Source organism: Podarcis filfolensis (genome assembly GCF_964270895.1).
Source record: "Podarcis filfolensis genome assembly, chromosome: 2".
In the NCBI taxonomy this organism is placed as follows: Eukaryota; Metazoa; Chordata; class Lepidosauria; order Squamata; family Lacertidae; genus Podarcis; species Podarcis filfolensis.
Genome location: NC_139605.1, coordinates 82976806 through 82989900, shown reverse-complemented (window position 1 = coordinate 82989900; position 13095 = coordinate 82976806). Strand labels below are relative to the sequence as shown.

The 13095-nt window shown below is 41.9% G+C and overlaps 1 protein-coding gene and 1 long non-coding RNA gene across 8 annotated transcripts in view; both read left to right on the top strand.

Moving 5' to 3' along the window:
- SHISA6 (shisa family member 6) overlaps positions 1–13095 on the top strand; it is a 258658-nt gene that overhangs the window by 163663 nt on the left and 81900 nt on the right. The gene's annotated exons all lie outside the window — the stretch shown is intronic.
- LOC310755294 overlaps positions 237–13095 on the top strand; it is a 56657-nt gene continuing 43798 nt past the window's right edge. Inside the window, exon 1 of the long non-coding RNA XR_014544289.1 lies at positions 237–508. This is a non-coding gene — a long non-coding RNA (uncharacterized lncRNA). The remainder of the gene's footprint in view (positions 509–13095) is intronic.

Sequence of the window (13095 nt, the reverse complement as noted above, 5' to 3'; positions counted from 1 at the left end):
ATTAATAATAATAATAATTTATTTATACGCCCCCATCTGGCTGGGTTTCCCCAGCCACTCTGAGCAGCTCCCAACCGAATATTAATAATAATAATAATAATAATAATAAATTTTATTTATATCCCGCCCTCCCCAGCCGAAGCCGGGCTCAGGGCGGCTAACAACAATAAAACAGTACAACAGTACAACACAACACAACACTCTAAAATCATTCATTATAAAATTAATTCAAAAACACAATACAGCATTAAACATTAAAAACTTCCCTAAACAGGGCTGCCTTCCAATGTCTTTTAAAAGTAAGATAGTTGCTTATTGACATCTGTTGGGAGGGCATTCCACAGGGTGGGCGCCACTACCGAGAAGGCCCTCTGCCTGGTTCCCTGTAACCTCACTTCTCACAGTGAGGGAACTGCCAGAAGGCCCTTAGCACTGGATCTCAGTGTCCAGGCTAAACGATGGGGGTGGAGACGCTCCTTCAGGACTGAGGCCGTTTAGGGCTTTAAAGGTCAGCACCAGCACTTTGAATTAGAAATGATTATGAATATTTAATGCAGTGGATATGCTATTTGTTGTCTTCATTTACAAATACAGTGGTACCTCAGGTTAAGAACTTAATTCGTTCTGGAGGTCCGTTCTTAACCTGAAACTGTTCTTAACCTGAGGTACCACTTTAGCTAATGGGGCCTCCCACTGCCACCACGTGATTTCTGTTCTCATCCTAAAGCAAAGTTCTTAACCTGAGGTACTATTTCTGGGTTAGCGGAGTCTGTAACCTGAAGCATCTGAAACCTGAAGTGTCTGTAACCCAAGGTACCACTGTACACAGACATGCTGTGGGCCACCTGAATGAAGTTTGAGGACCCCAGTTTGGGAACCCCTGCTATATGGCATTAAGTTGTTGTTGTTGTTGTTGTTGTTGTTAATTTTTATTTTGTTGAGGTCGTACGTAATTTGAAAACCAATCCACTCCAAACCCCCTTTGCACCAGTGGAGCAGGTGGCTGGGATTGTATGAAGCGCAGATAACCTTCTGCTCAGCACTGACAGCCTCTGCTGACCTCCTGCTGGATGCCACCCGCAGAGAGATACTGGAATCACGGGAGGCATCTATCATGAAGCAATTTACACATGCTGATCGCAACCCAGCACAGAGTTAGATGTACTTTAAGCCCACTTTGAAATCATTTGGTCTTATTCTGCCTAACCTGTGCTAAAGTGTGGCCTCTGCTATGTCCCACTGTTACTAGGCCCAAGCCACATCTATCCTTTTAGCCGCTTATCTCTGCAAGCTGCAAAATCTAGAAATAAACAAAGTCAAGGAGAATAGGTGTGGAAAGTGGGTGAGACCGCAACAACCTGCATCAGTGCGGCTTTACTTGAAAGCCAGGCTTGGTAGGTCAGCTGCTTAGGCAGGCCTAGTATTTGCACTGAAGCTACAGCAGAATTTGAAAATGCTTTGAAGATAAAAAGCATTTCAAGGGCATTTTTCAAAAACGGAATGAAAGGAGCTGTGATCTCCAAAGCCTCTCGCCACTCTAGCATCTCTCCAGACAAAGAAGAAATGCACAGACACGCACGCACAAGCAACAGACCCCCTCAGTGTCATAATCTGCAGTCCAAAGCCTGGCACAGAGTAGAAAGTTCAAGATAAATGTCACAGATGGTTGACATAGTTTAGCAGTGAGTGTGTCTGACTAGGACTGTAGCAATCCACATTCAAATCCCTACTCGGCCATGGATGAATTGGGACCAGTCACTACCTCCCAACCTAAACTCCCTCACGGTTGTGAGGCTGTTGTTGTTAAGAGGAAAAAAGGGGAAGCTCCTTAGATAAAGGAGGGCGGGTTTGAAATGTAAAATAAATAAATGAAAAATGGACAGCAGTCAAAGAGAAATGACATTTGCTTCTTTCTAGTTACACTGCACATTTTCTTGCCTGTATTGCCCATATAACAGACGATAAACTGTTTTCCTTTAACATACAGTTTATCAGCAGCCATCAATTCAACAGCTTTTCCTTTCCAAATAAATATGCAGCTCATCTTGTGAAGGAAAAACTTTTGGGGAAATTGATGGACCATTTAAAAGCTGTTATTAGCAGAATAGTACCAAGCAGATACTGAATCTGAATCATTTATTCTGGGCATGTTTCTAATATGTGAACAATATTGTATGCAAATTTACATTGTATGCGGATTTCAAATCCCTGCCAAGATTGCAAGATGCAAACAGGAACACCGGTGCAGGAGTAGACATTACTGCTTTTGGGGAGAACATTGGTCCCGCTTTATAACTGAAGAATACTGAGGCACAGCAGTAAATGTTCAGCAGTCAGTGAATGCATGGCACACAATTCTTAGGCAGAAATAAGAATTTAGTTGCTTAATAAAGAGTGTGCATCTCAGCATATGCAGAATGCTATCCTCTTATGTCTGAGCATTTGCAGCCTCCCCTTCTCCACACTGTTAGAACTGGGGCTTGTGCATGTGTGGAATATGCCCCATGCAAATTAAAGTCTAGATCTTCTTTCTTTAGAAATTATTAAGCACTGACCCCTATCCTCTCCATTACTAGAATGAGGTTCCATGGGGGGCAGTGAGCATTCACAGCACACAATTTTGTGTGAGAGATGAAGTCACTTACTGAGAGGGGGAAGTGAAAGAAAGAAAGAATGAAAGAAGAGAGCACTGAAGTTATAAAAGAAGAAGAAAGCTGTACAATATAGCCAATTCCCATACTAGGAGAAGCTGTAATTCTAGGTTCCTGGATTGCTTTAACAGGGGACAAGCCTTTATTCTCTATTAAGGGAAGGTGATTTAAATATATTATCAGAGGCTGAGCTGTTCCTTTGCATCACTTCTTTGTGTCTGTCCAATGGCATCTACGTACAACTTTCAATCCTTTGCAGGCTCCTTGTTTGAAGCCTCTGTTGTTGTTTTCTGCATGGTGTACATATTCACACAATTCTACCTCTCTTTATATGTTTCGGATTCTGAAATGTTCCCATCCATCTTGTGACCTTTTATGTTCACAGCTTCCTCTATCTGATGTGGTGATAGACATGCCATTTTGGGACTTTTTTTGCACAGCTACAAACTACCTTCCCTTTCCCTGTTTCCTACATTGTATACATCTTGCCTCAGAGAATGACATATGTTCCTGACAATCTCTCATACAGGGCAGTCAGGGAAAAGCTGTTTTTTTTGTGAATGACAGTGAGGGTGAGGGTTGAAGACATGGTTCTCCAGAGTTCAACCCTTTCCCACCTCTGAACATTGTTGTTGTTGTTGTTGTTGTTGTTGTTGTTGTGCCACCCATCTGACTAGGCTGCCCCAGCCACTCTGGGCAACTTCCAACAATTTATAAAACCACAGTAAAACATCAAACATTAAAAACTTCCCCATACAGGACTGCCTTTAGATGTCTTCTAAAAGTCAGATGTTTATTTCCTTGACATCTGACAGGAGGCGTTCTACTGGGCAGGCATGACTACCGAGAAGGCCCTCAGCCTAGTTCCCTGTAACTTCACTTCTTGCAGTGAAGGAACCACCAGAAGGCCCTTGGAGCTGAATGATGGGGGGTGGAGACACTCCTTTAGGTATACAGGGCAGAAGCTGTTTAGGGTTTTAAAGGTCAGCACCAACACTTTGAATTGTGCTCAGAAATGTACTGGGAGCCAATGTAGGTATTTTAGGATTGGTGTTATATGGTTCTGGTGGCCACTCCCAGTCACCAGTCTGGCAGCCACATTCTGGATTAGCTGTAGTTTCCAAGTTGCCTTCAAAGGTAGCCTCACATAGAGCACATTGCAGTAGTCCAAGCGGGAGATAACCAGAACATGTACCACACCGGTGAGACAATGCGCAGGCAGGTAGGTTCTTAACCAGCATACCAGATGGCTATGTGCCATCCATGTGTTCATAACAGAGAGCATTTCATGAAAATGCTTTACATTTTCTAAATGGGATACATGAAGCTGCATAAGTCTTCTGTCAAGTTTGCAGCCACCTAAAGGAGTCAGTAACAGCCCTGGGCCATTAGTGTCTAGCACCCCTCCCTCTTTTCCCATGCAGCCACCTTAGGCAGGTGTAAACAGTTTATCAGTCATTTTGAGATTACAAAAAAAGACACTGCAACATTACATCAGAGAATTAGAACAGGGTTTATCCACAGATAACAGTGAGCAGGATTGCATGAAGGTGATTGTAGAATGGGAAATCAAAGAAAAAATATTTCTTCCAGGAAATAATATTTGTCTAAATCTCCTTTGATTAATAACCCCCAAAAGATCATAAGAAACAAAGGAAGTATTTCTGCTTGAAAAGCTGGCTTTGAAATTCTACCGTACAAAATCCGTTTCTGAAGTGACTTTCTGTTTAGACCCAATGGCATATACTTGACATTTTGAAATCAGAGGATCCATCCTGGTCAATTTCACAATTTTTCTCCTTACAAAATCTCATCCAAGGCTCATATTTCAGCAGCTAAAAATAAATCTGTAGCCCGAAACTGATTCTTCCTCTGCAAACAGTGAGTGAGAATATAGGCTACTCCTGTATTAAAAGTACAGATCCAGGTCATGGAGCTGACCTACTTAGGGGATATTTTAGGGCTTCCCAAAAGGTTTTATGCCCTCTAAATGTCAGTCTTATTGCTGTTTGTAGATCAGCAGAACTCTGCATACTATGAAAGAACTGGTTATTTAGATGTCAGGGTTTGTTTTTAAAAAATAAAGTTTTCATTAGTACAGGATAAGAAGTTTAAATAGATCGAAACCTATTGCTCAGCGTAAGGACAGGGAAGTGAAGAGAAGATCAAGTCAGCAGAAACTCTGGATGTGCCGGGTCTCTTCATGCTCAGTGTGCAGGAAGTTACAAATTCTACCAAGAGACACCACTGGAATTTGATGCTCTTGTCTAAATCTATATTTGACTATTGGGGGAGGAGACAGGTTGAATGGAAGAGTTTAACTGGATTGCAGTACGTATACCAGTAACTAAATGCCACTTTAAGCTGTTTATTCCTCATAGGTCCAGTGTCAGCCCTGTTGTTTCCTAATCTAAAAATCCATATTATTCCTATGTAAGATTTTCTAGAGGAGGACCTGTGTTAGTCTGCTGTCACAAAAGTAGAATCTTGGAGCATCTTAAAGATTTAACAAATGTATTGTGGCATTAGTTCCTTCCAGTCCTCCTCTGGCTGATGGCTGGATCTAAACATATCTCCTCTTTGCTGTGGTCCTGCTCCTGACAGAGACCTTCCATTGGGTCTTGGGCCTCTGGCACTGTAGTCACCAGGCAACTCAGTGGCTGCCAAGAGGTGGGAGGTGAGGCTTGTAATCTTCATGTGTGATAGAGAATCTACCCTTCCATAAGCAGCATCTACACTGATCACTGGCCATTATCATGTTATGGGGAAACTCATTTTTATTTCAAATTTAGGTTTGTTTATACCAAAGTCGTTGGACAACTCCATCAGAAACAGGAGTGGAAACCCTGAACAGAATAGACTCCTCAAGACATAGCCCAAGCACTAAGAGCAATTTCACCCATTTTTCCAAATTGCACCAACACACTCCACCGTGGAGTTATAGTGTCCATTTGCAATGCAGCACTGCATTTAAAGAACAGAGACAAGTTAACGCATAACACTGAGACAAACCCTAGCTTAGCATGAGTGCATGAGTGTGCAGGTTCCTAGAGATGAGATCGCAGTCACTTTGCTCATCCTCCAGTGCTCCTAATGCTGCATTGCTGTGAGCTAAACCATGGTTTGGACTAGTGTGCTGTGCAAATGCAGGCTTGTTGTTTGTCTTTTATGGACATGAGTGCTGGAAGAAAGACCTGCTCCCTGCTGCAAGGCCCATTTCCACCTGGCCTAGGGAGTGAGGGCCAGACTCACCCAGAACAGCTAAAAGAGGCTCCTGGGAGGCCGGAGGGACATTGCTGGAACAACTCTTGGTTTGCGGCAACTGGCTAAAATGTTTTAAAATGTTTTGAATGGTTCTAATTTTGGTTCCTCTATTTTGTTTTTGTTGAGTTGGTGTAGGTTAAATGTTTAGTAGGAGTTGGTGGTTATTTTAATTTGGGTATAACTGTAAACTGGTTGTTGTTGTTGTTATCAACTTCTGTTGATTTATTGGTTTGTTTGTTGCTTGTAGAAGATATTTTGTTTTTTAATGACTGATGTTTTGTTGTGTTTTTATATATGTTGTAAGCCACCCAGAGTGGCAGGGGAAACCCAGTCAGATGGGCAGGATATAAATTTTAAAAAACAAAACAAATTACAAGTGGTTTGCTTAGAGCAAGACAACCCGCAAGCTGAGGTTCAGACAACATGCCAAACCATGGTTCTGTTCACAGTAGTGTAGCAGCAGAAGGACCTGAGATGGAAAGAAACAGCTGCAATCTCCTCCCTTGGAGCCTGTGCATTTGTGATAAACTGTGATTTGGCCTAACATTACATGCAAACCAGTCACAATGTGGGAGGTAGCCTTCCAACAGCGCTTCTTCTATCATGGCTGTGTTCAGAAACACAACCATTCCTCAGCTGCTAGTCTTAGATGCTACGTTAATAATATTTGGCAAAGCTATTTTCTTTTGAAGTGTTTAAGGGCACAGAGACCACAATAGAAATTTATATATAAATATAAAAAAGTCAAACCAATTTTTGACCATGCCCTTTTCAGTGGCAATAATGGAGTTGTTAAACCTGAACTGAAATCTTTATCTGAAGAGAGGAATGAATGTTTCTAGGGCAACACTCAATGTGTTAATAAAAGGTGATGGCAGATAAAAAGTGTGTCAAAAATACCAGCCACAGTTATATTGCTAGTTGGTACTGAGTCAAATCTCTGCTATACTCTCCCTGCGGTTTGAGTTACTTGCAGCAAGTTGGATCAAAAGGGCCACTAAAGAGTGTCTCCATCCTGATAGGTCACCCATTAAGCTTGCCTTACTCATTCCAGCTGAGTCACATCTTCAGACAGAATAATACTTTAATAAGCCCTTTGCTCGAATGGATTTTCTTTATATGTCAGAAATTAAAATCAAGACAAAGTTGGCGGGAAGCTATTTATCAGGGACTAGGAATTAGCAGAAACCTTTCTTGTTAGTCAAATTGGATTAATTTTTTTGTGTGCGCAATAATCAAGATCCATATGACATTTCATCCATTTTATTAACCAGGCTCAATTTGCAGCATCTGTAGCAATTTTTTTGATTCTAAGATTCATTTCAACATAGGCACTACTGCATTAGGATGAAGTAGGTACATGCCAGCACATTCCATTTGTATCACAGCATGGGGCAGCTATGTGCCAGCAACAATGCACTAAAGAAACTATTAATAGAAAAGAAGAAATATCAAAATAACTGCCTCAGTGGTGTCACCCCAATGAGACACCACTCTGAGGTGATTACAGGCAAAAAAAAAAAAAAAAAAAGCTTATGATATTCAAGGCAGCATAAAGAGAAGATCAGGGGAATTATAGATACCACTCTGTTCTGACTTGGAGTACTGTGTCCAGTTCTAGGCTTCACAATTTAAGGATATATAGACAAGCTGGAACGTGTGCAGAGGAGGCCAACCAAGATGATCAAGGGTCTGGAAACGAAGCCTTATGAGAAACGGTAGAGGGAGTTGGGTATCTTTAGCCTGAATAAGAGGAGACTGAGAGGTGCTATGATAGCCATCTTCAAATTGTCACATGGGAGATGGAGCAACCTTGTTTTCTCCTGCTCCAGAGAGTAGGACCCAAACCAAAGGCTTCAAGTTACAAGAAGGGAGATTCTGACTCAACATCAGGAGGAACTTTCTGGTGATAAGAGCTGCTTGACAGTGGAACAGACTCCACTGGAAGGTGGTGGACTCTCCTTACTTGGAGGTTTTCAAGCAGAGGTTGGATGGTCATCTGTCATGGATAGTTTAGTTGAGATTCCTGAATTGCAGGGGTTGGTCTAGATGACCCTCAGGGTCCCTTCCAACACTACAGTTCTATAATTCTATGATCCCAAAGATGATCCTTATTCTTGTATATGGCATTGGGATGTAAGTTGGGAGGCAGTCTTCTGGTCATTGCCCAGTTCCTACTACCACTACTATGTGGCTTTGATTCTCTTCTTATATGTCAAAGAGGTCCGGAAGCAAGAACAAGGGAGCTTGCCCAACAGGTTACAGGGAGCTAGGCTAGATGAGGTGTAGCATCAAGAGTGGCTAGGCCTCTGCTAGAGACTTTATAGCTGCCTCATCCCTTTATTGAACATCAGCTTCACCTTCATCCAGAGCATACACTGGCTTCTTCTTCCCAAGAACGGCTGCTCAGGAAGGGAAAGGAGGCCTCACACGATTAAGTCAGCTTGGCACCTTCTGGTCTGTGCAGTTTCCTTCAGCTGTAACTGTTTCTAGTGCTTAAGATTAATTCCACCCCACAGTGGGTCCTGCCAGAGCACTGAGGTGATGGCAGCTGACCAAGGATGGCAGATGCTGATGCTAGCCCTGGCTACCTTAATTACTTCATTTATCAATAAGCGCACAGGAGAAATATCCCACCCTCGCCCATTTCCAAACCAAGTTTTCTAGCAGTATTCAGCTGAAGCAAAAAAAAATACCCAAAGCAGGAGGTATCTTCACATTATTTTGAACAATGTGAATCAGTGTTTAAATATCTGATGCTACGAAAAAACTTCTGCCTCTCTCACACACAGAATGATTTCACTACCAGAATTTTCCTCACATGCAATGAAATCTTTTCTTCATGGTTTAATCCCATTGATTGCCAATGTGAAATAATGGTAATTCATTATAGGGGCATTTAGAACATCTCTTAAAATAATACCAAGCTTTGTTTGAAAAGTTGCTATGTCCTGAGAATTTAAATAAATCACTTAATTGGTCCCAAAGTTAAAATAAGTTTTAAAATGTGCTTGCCTGCTTCAGAGGCATATATATATATATATATATATATACACACACACACACACACACACACACACACAGGCTAAGCCTTTTACCTTTTACCTTTTCTTCATGCCTTCTTTGTGACTCTGATCTGTGCATCATGCTGCTGTTGTGATATGTTTGACATGTGCACGAAAAATCTTGCTCCAAGGTGGGACCCCAGTAACTATGTCACTGTATCATTTATGAAAATCATGTGGGTTATCCCCTCATCTATAGCCACATCCTTGAGGCAGACATCCCATATGATCATCCCCAATGATGGGGCTACCAAGTTACATACAATTACTAAAGAATAGGATGTTACCAAGGACAATTGTGGTCTGTCCATCCCCTTGCCAGTGCCAGATTTATGTATAGGCTAAATAGGCTGAAGCCTAGGGCCTCTAAATCTAGGGGGCCTCACCAGCCTGCCCACTCCCCAGCAAGCAACCTCCCCTCTCCCAAAAGTGCAAACCCAAGACTTCATGCAAGGGCAGGGCAACTCGGGCCTCTAAATCTAGGGGGCCTAGCCAGCCTGTCATCTCCCCAGTGACGCAGTCTCCTGCCTCCCAAAACTTGCAGACCCAAGACTTCATGCAAGGGCAGGGCAACTCAGGCCCAGCAACTATGAGACTCAGGGCTAGCCAGTGGGACCCAATTTGAAGCAATGGGGCCCAATTTTAGGTTTTTTTGTAGGGCTCCCATTCATAGCCAAAGTCTGCAAAATCTTAGAGATATAAATAAAATCCATCTAGTTTACCCTGGTGTGGGGGGCCCCTTAGGAGTGGCCCGTGTGGCCCAATTTGGCCAAATTGCTCCAATTGCCTTAAGGTCAGCCCTGATGAGACTGTGCAGGGATTGGACTGACAAGCCCTGCACCTTCTAGGTCCTTGGTGTCACTATTCAAAGTACTGACTCAAGGACTCGTTATGGAAATAAAGGGGGGGGCACTTATTGGAAATCAGTTTTGTCACCCCAAACCCCGCCACAATGAGCTCAGACACCTTTTATTCACAGTTGCATAAGCACTACACTACAGCATGGCCATAAACCTGTAGGTTCAACCACTGAAATACACACCCAATATGTAGCAATGGAGATTTATGTTACTGCTTTATGAATGAATACTGTGTTTTATGAATGGACTCTGTATTTTGTGAATTTCCTAAGAGCCACCAATAGGGAGCTCTAGAATCTGACAGCTAACCAATTGGGTACCACCAAACAATGACCCCTATTGCTGAAAGCAGGTAATCAGCAGGGAATGCTTCAGCTCAGCCTTTGCACTGTTGGCTGAACACCCCCTGATGTGCAGATAATGGAAAAAGCTCATAAATTGTGTCCCTTCTGGCATCCTGGCCAATTCTATTACGCTGGTGTAAACCATGGTTTACCAGAAGCCCAGAATAGCAGCAAATAAAATACGCTCATATGTAAGGGACTGATAAGACTTGTCAACCAGTTCTTCCAATGTCTTCCTAAATTATAAAGCTCCAAAATACAGGCCAAAAGAGAGCAAGTCTGGGAAGAGTGAGCCATACAATGGGTACCACCAGTGAAAAGGCTCCAGCCCTGTCATTTGCTAGGGTGCCCACTTGCCCTCCTTCTTAACATGGAATGCTCTATATTGGAGTCTCCAGGTTCAATATAATGACCATAAGAAGGGAGAGCAGGGACCTTGAAGTTCCCAACAGCTTTTAATCATGCAAGCACACAGGTCACCTTTGTCACAGGATGCCTATGTCCTGGCCAGGACTGCACCCAATCTTGTTTTTGTGCAATCTTGTTTGTTCTCAGTAAACAAAATTTTATTATCAACATGTACAAGCAGAAAAGTTATTTTCCTTCATTTGCAAGGAATCATACAAAACAAAGTGGCACTATTAAAGAAAAGTTCCAGGGTGGCAACAGAAAGCAAACTAAAAATGCTTTTGCAGTTCATCAGAACTATCCAGCAATATCAAGTTATAGGAAAAGTGGTGCTATTAACAATAATCCTTCTAGTTGGTTAATTGATTTGGCAACTTCCATGTACATGATGTCTGATGCTAACCCCCCCCCCCCAAGGGTTAAAGGATAACTAATCAGAGGCAGCTACAGTTGCAAATGGCAACAAAATATCTGTGAAAGGAAAAGGAGAAGGTTTGCTCAAGTGTGTTGCAGGTAGAAATACTGTTTGTAATGAAGTGAGAGCAGTAGTTGCTCAAATTAACAAATAAGAAAGTTTTAAGAATTTACATGCTAGATTAAAATTGATTAATCCATTGTGAATGGTGTTGTAAGAAAAACACTGGAGCCTAATTTGAATAATAGAGTGCCTGGTATCTGGTGGGCAATCTCCTCCTTTATTTCCACACTGTGGCTGCATACCAAATCACCTGTCAGGAGAGCTATGAGATTCAGGTGAAGGTCATATGCCTTGTCAATCCCAGCAGGTATATAACAGGAAGACCCGGCCTGCCCAGACCTGCGGCCTAGCCTAGGGCCTCTCTTCATCTAAATCCAGCCCTGCCCCTTACATTGAAATCACACTTCAATAATAAAATGAGAACTGGGTCTTCGGCTGCAAACCTGTGCCCACTTATCTTGGAGTAAACCTCACTGAGTACAGTATGGCTTTCTTCTGAGTAACTGCTGTTAACACTCACTGCACTTTACTGCAGCATTGAGCCTTGAGTACTGTTGCAAGCCACAGGACACCACAACCATTTTGAAATTCCAGCCACATCTGGCCTTGTCAGTCTGCTTCTTTACTCCTATAAAAGAACATTGTGGTTTCAAGAATCCCTGAGGTGAATCCTGTAGGTATTTTGTCCCTGTCTTAAGCAAGCATGGTTATTTGGACACAAATTAGATATTTAAAGTGATAATGTTCAGAAACGAGGGCAAGCTACAGCAGATCTTTAGAAATCACCAAACCGGGGGGGGGGGGGGCTGTCTTCAAAGAGACATCCCAATGTGAAGTTGCTGAGTAAGAATTCATTAGCAATTATGATGCTGTGAAACAGACAGTGCAATCCTATGCATGTCATGTCAATTACTATTATGTGTAAAAGTGGATCTATAATTTGTGTGCATTCTGAAGATACGTACTTCTTATTTAATTAAATATTTTCTACTCAGAATAGTGTTTAATCTCTGACCAGAAGGTATATAACTGGATACTGGTGTATAATCTAAATTGGGTGGCAGAGTCAAAAATGTATTTTGTGCAAGGGCCCACAACAAAGTATGGCTGTCATTGTGACATTATCTACTGCCAACTTTTCCATTGCTTGGCATTGTTATGGCTGTGATCTGTGCTTTGGAAAACGACTCATTTTCTCATTTTTCACTAAGCTATGGTTTGGCTTAGCATTACATGCAAATCAGGTCTAAATATATTAGTCTTTAAGGTGCTACTACACTGTTATCTTCAATGAAGTGTTTATAAAACTAAAATGGTACATGCAGAATGTGACAGAAAGATATCAAAAAAGCAAAAGCAGAGGCTTTGTATCACTCAGCAATTTAAGTGATCTACAAGGAATAAAAAGGAGGTAGGAATCAGAGAAATGAAAACAAGAGCGTATGAATAAAATAAATACATCAGAAGCAGAGTCCGTCCACAAATGGTGCAGATCCCAAATGTAGAAACCTTAACAGTGTGGTTCGCTGTCAGCAGTGGGTAGGAAAGAACATGAGATGACCTAGAAGTTGCCCTCTTCCTCCAGCTCCTCAGCAAAATTGTAATAGATATGTGTTTTTGCAGAATTAGGGACTGTAGTCATATCTGTCTGGTATTCATTAGGAATCTAATTAGCATCAATTAGTCAAAGAGATAATATTGAGTCGGATTAATTCTGCCCATCGTGTGTGTGTGTGTGTGTGTGTGTACGTACATATGCATGCTTTTTTCCTCCTGTAATATTGCTGAACTATTTGGCTGTTCTGAAACACTTCAGAAGGAACAAGAAATGGAATAGGTATAGATTCAGCATGTGCTGAAATAAATAAGAACATCGAAACTGCTTAACTTTGGATGGATGATTCTGATCAATGAAATCTTAATTGGGGATTTCTACAGAAAATAATGGAGGAAGCTACTCTTAAGCTTTATTAGCTGGTTCTCATTTTGATTACTAATTCTTGTATGGGGCTGGGGCTTGAATTC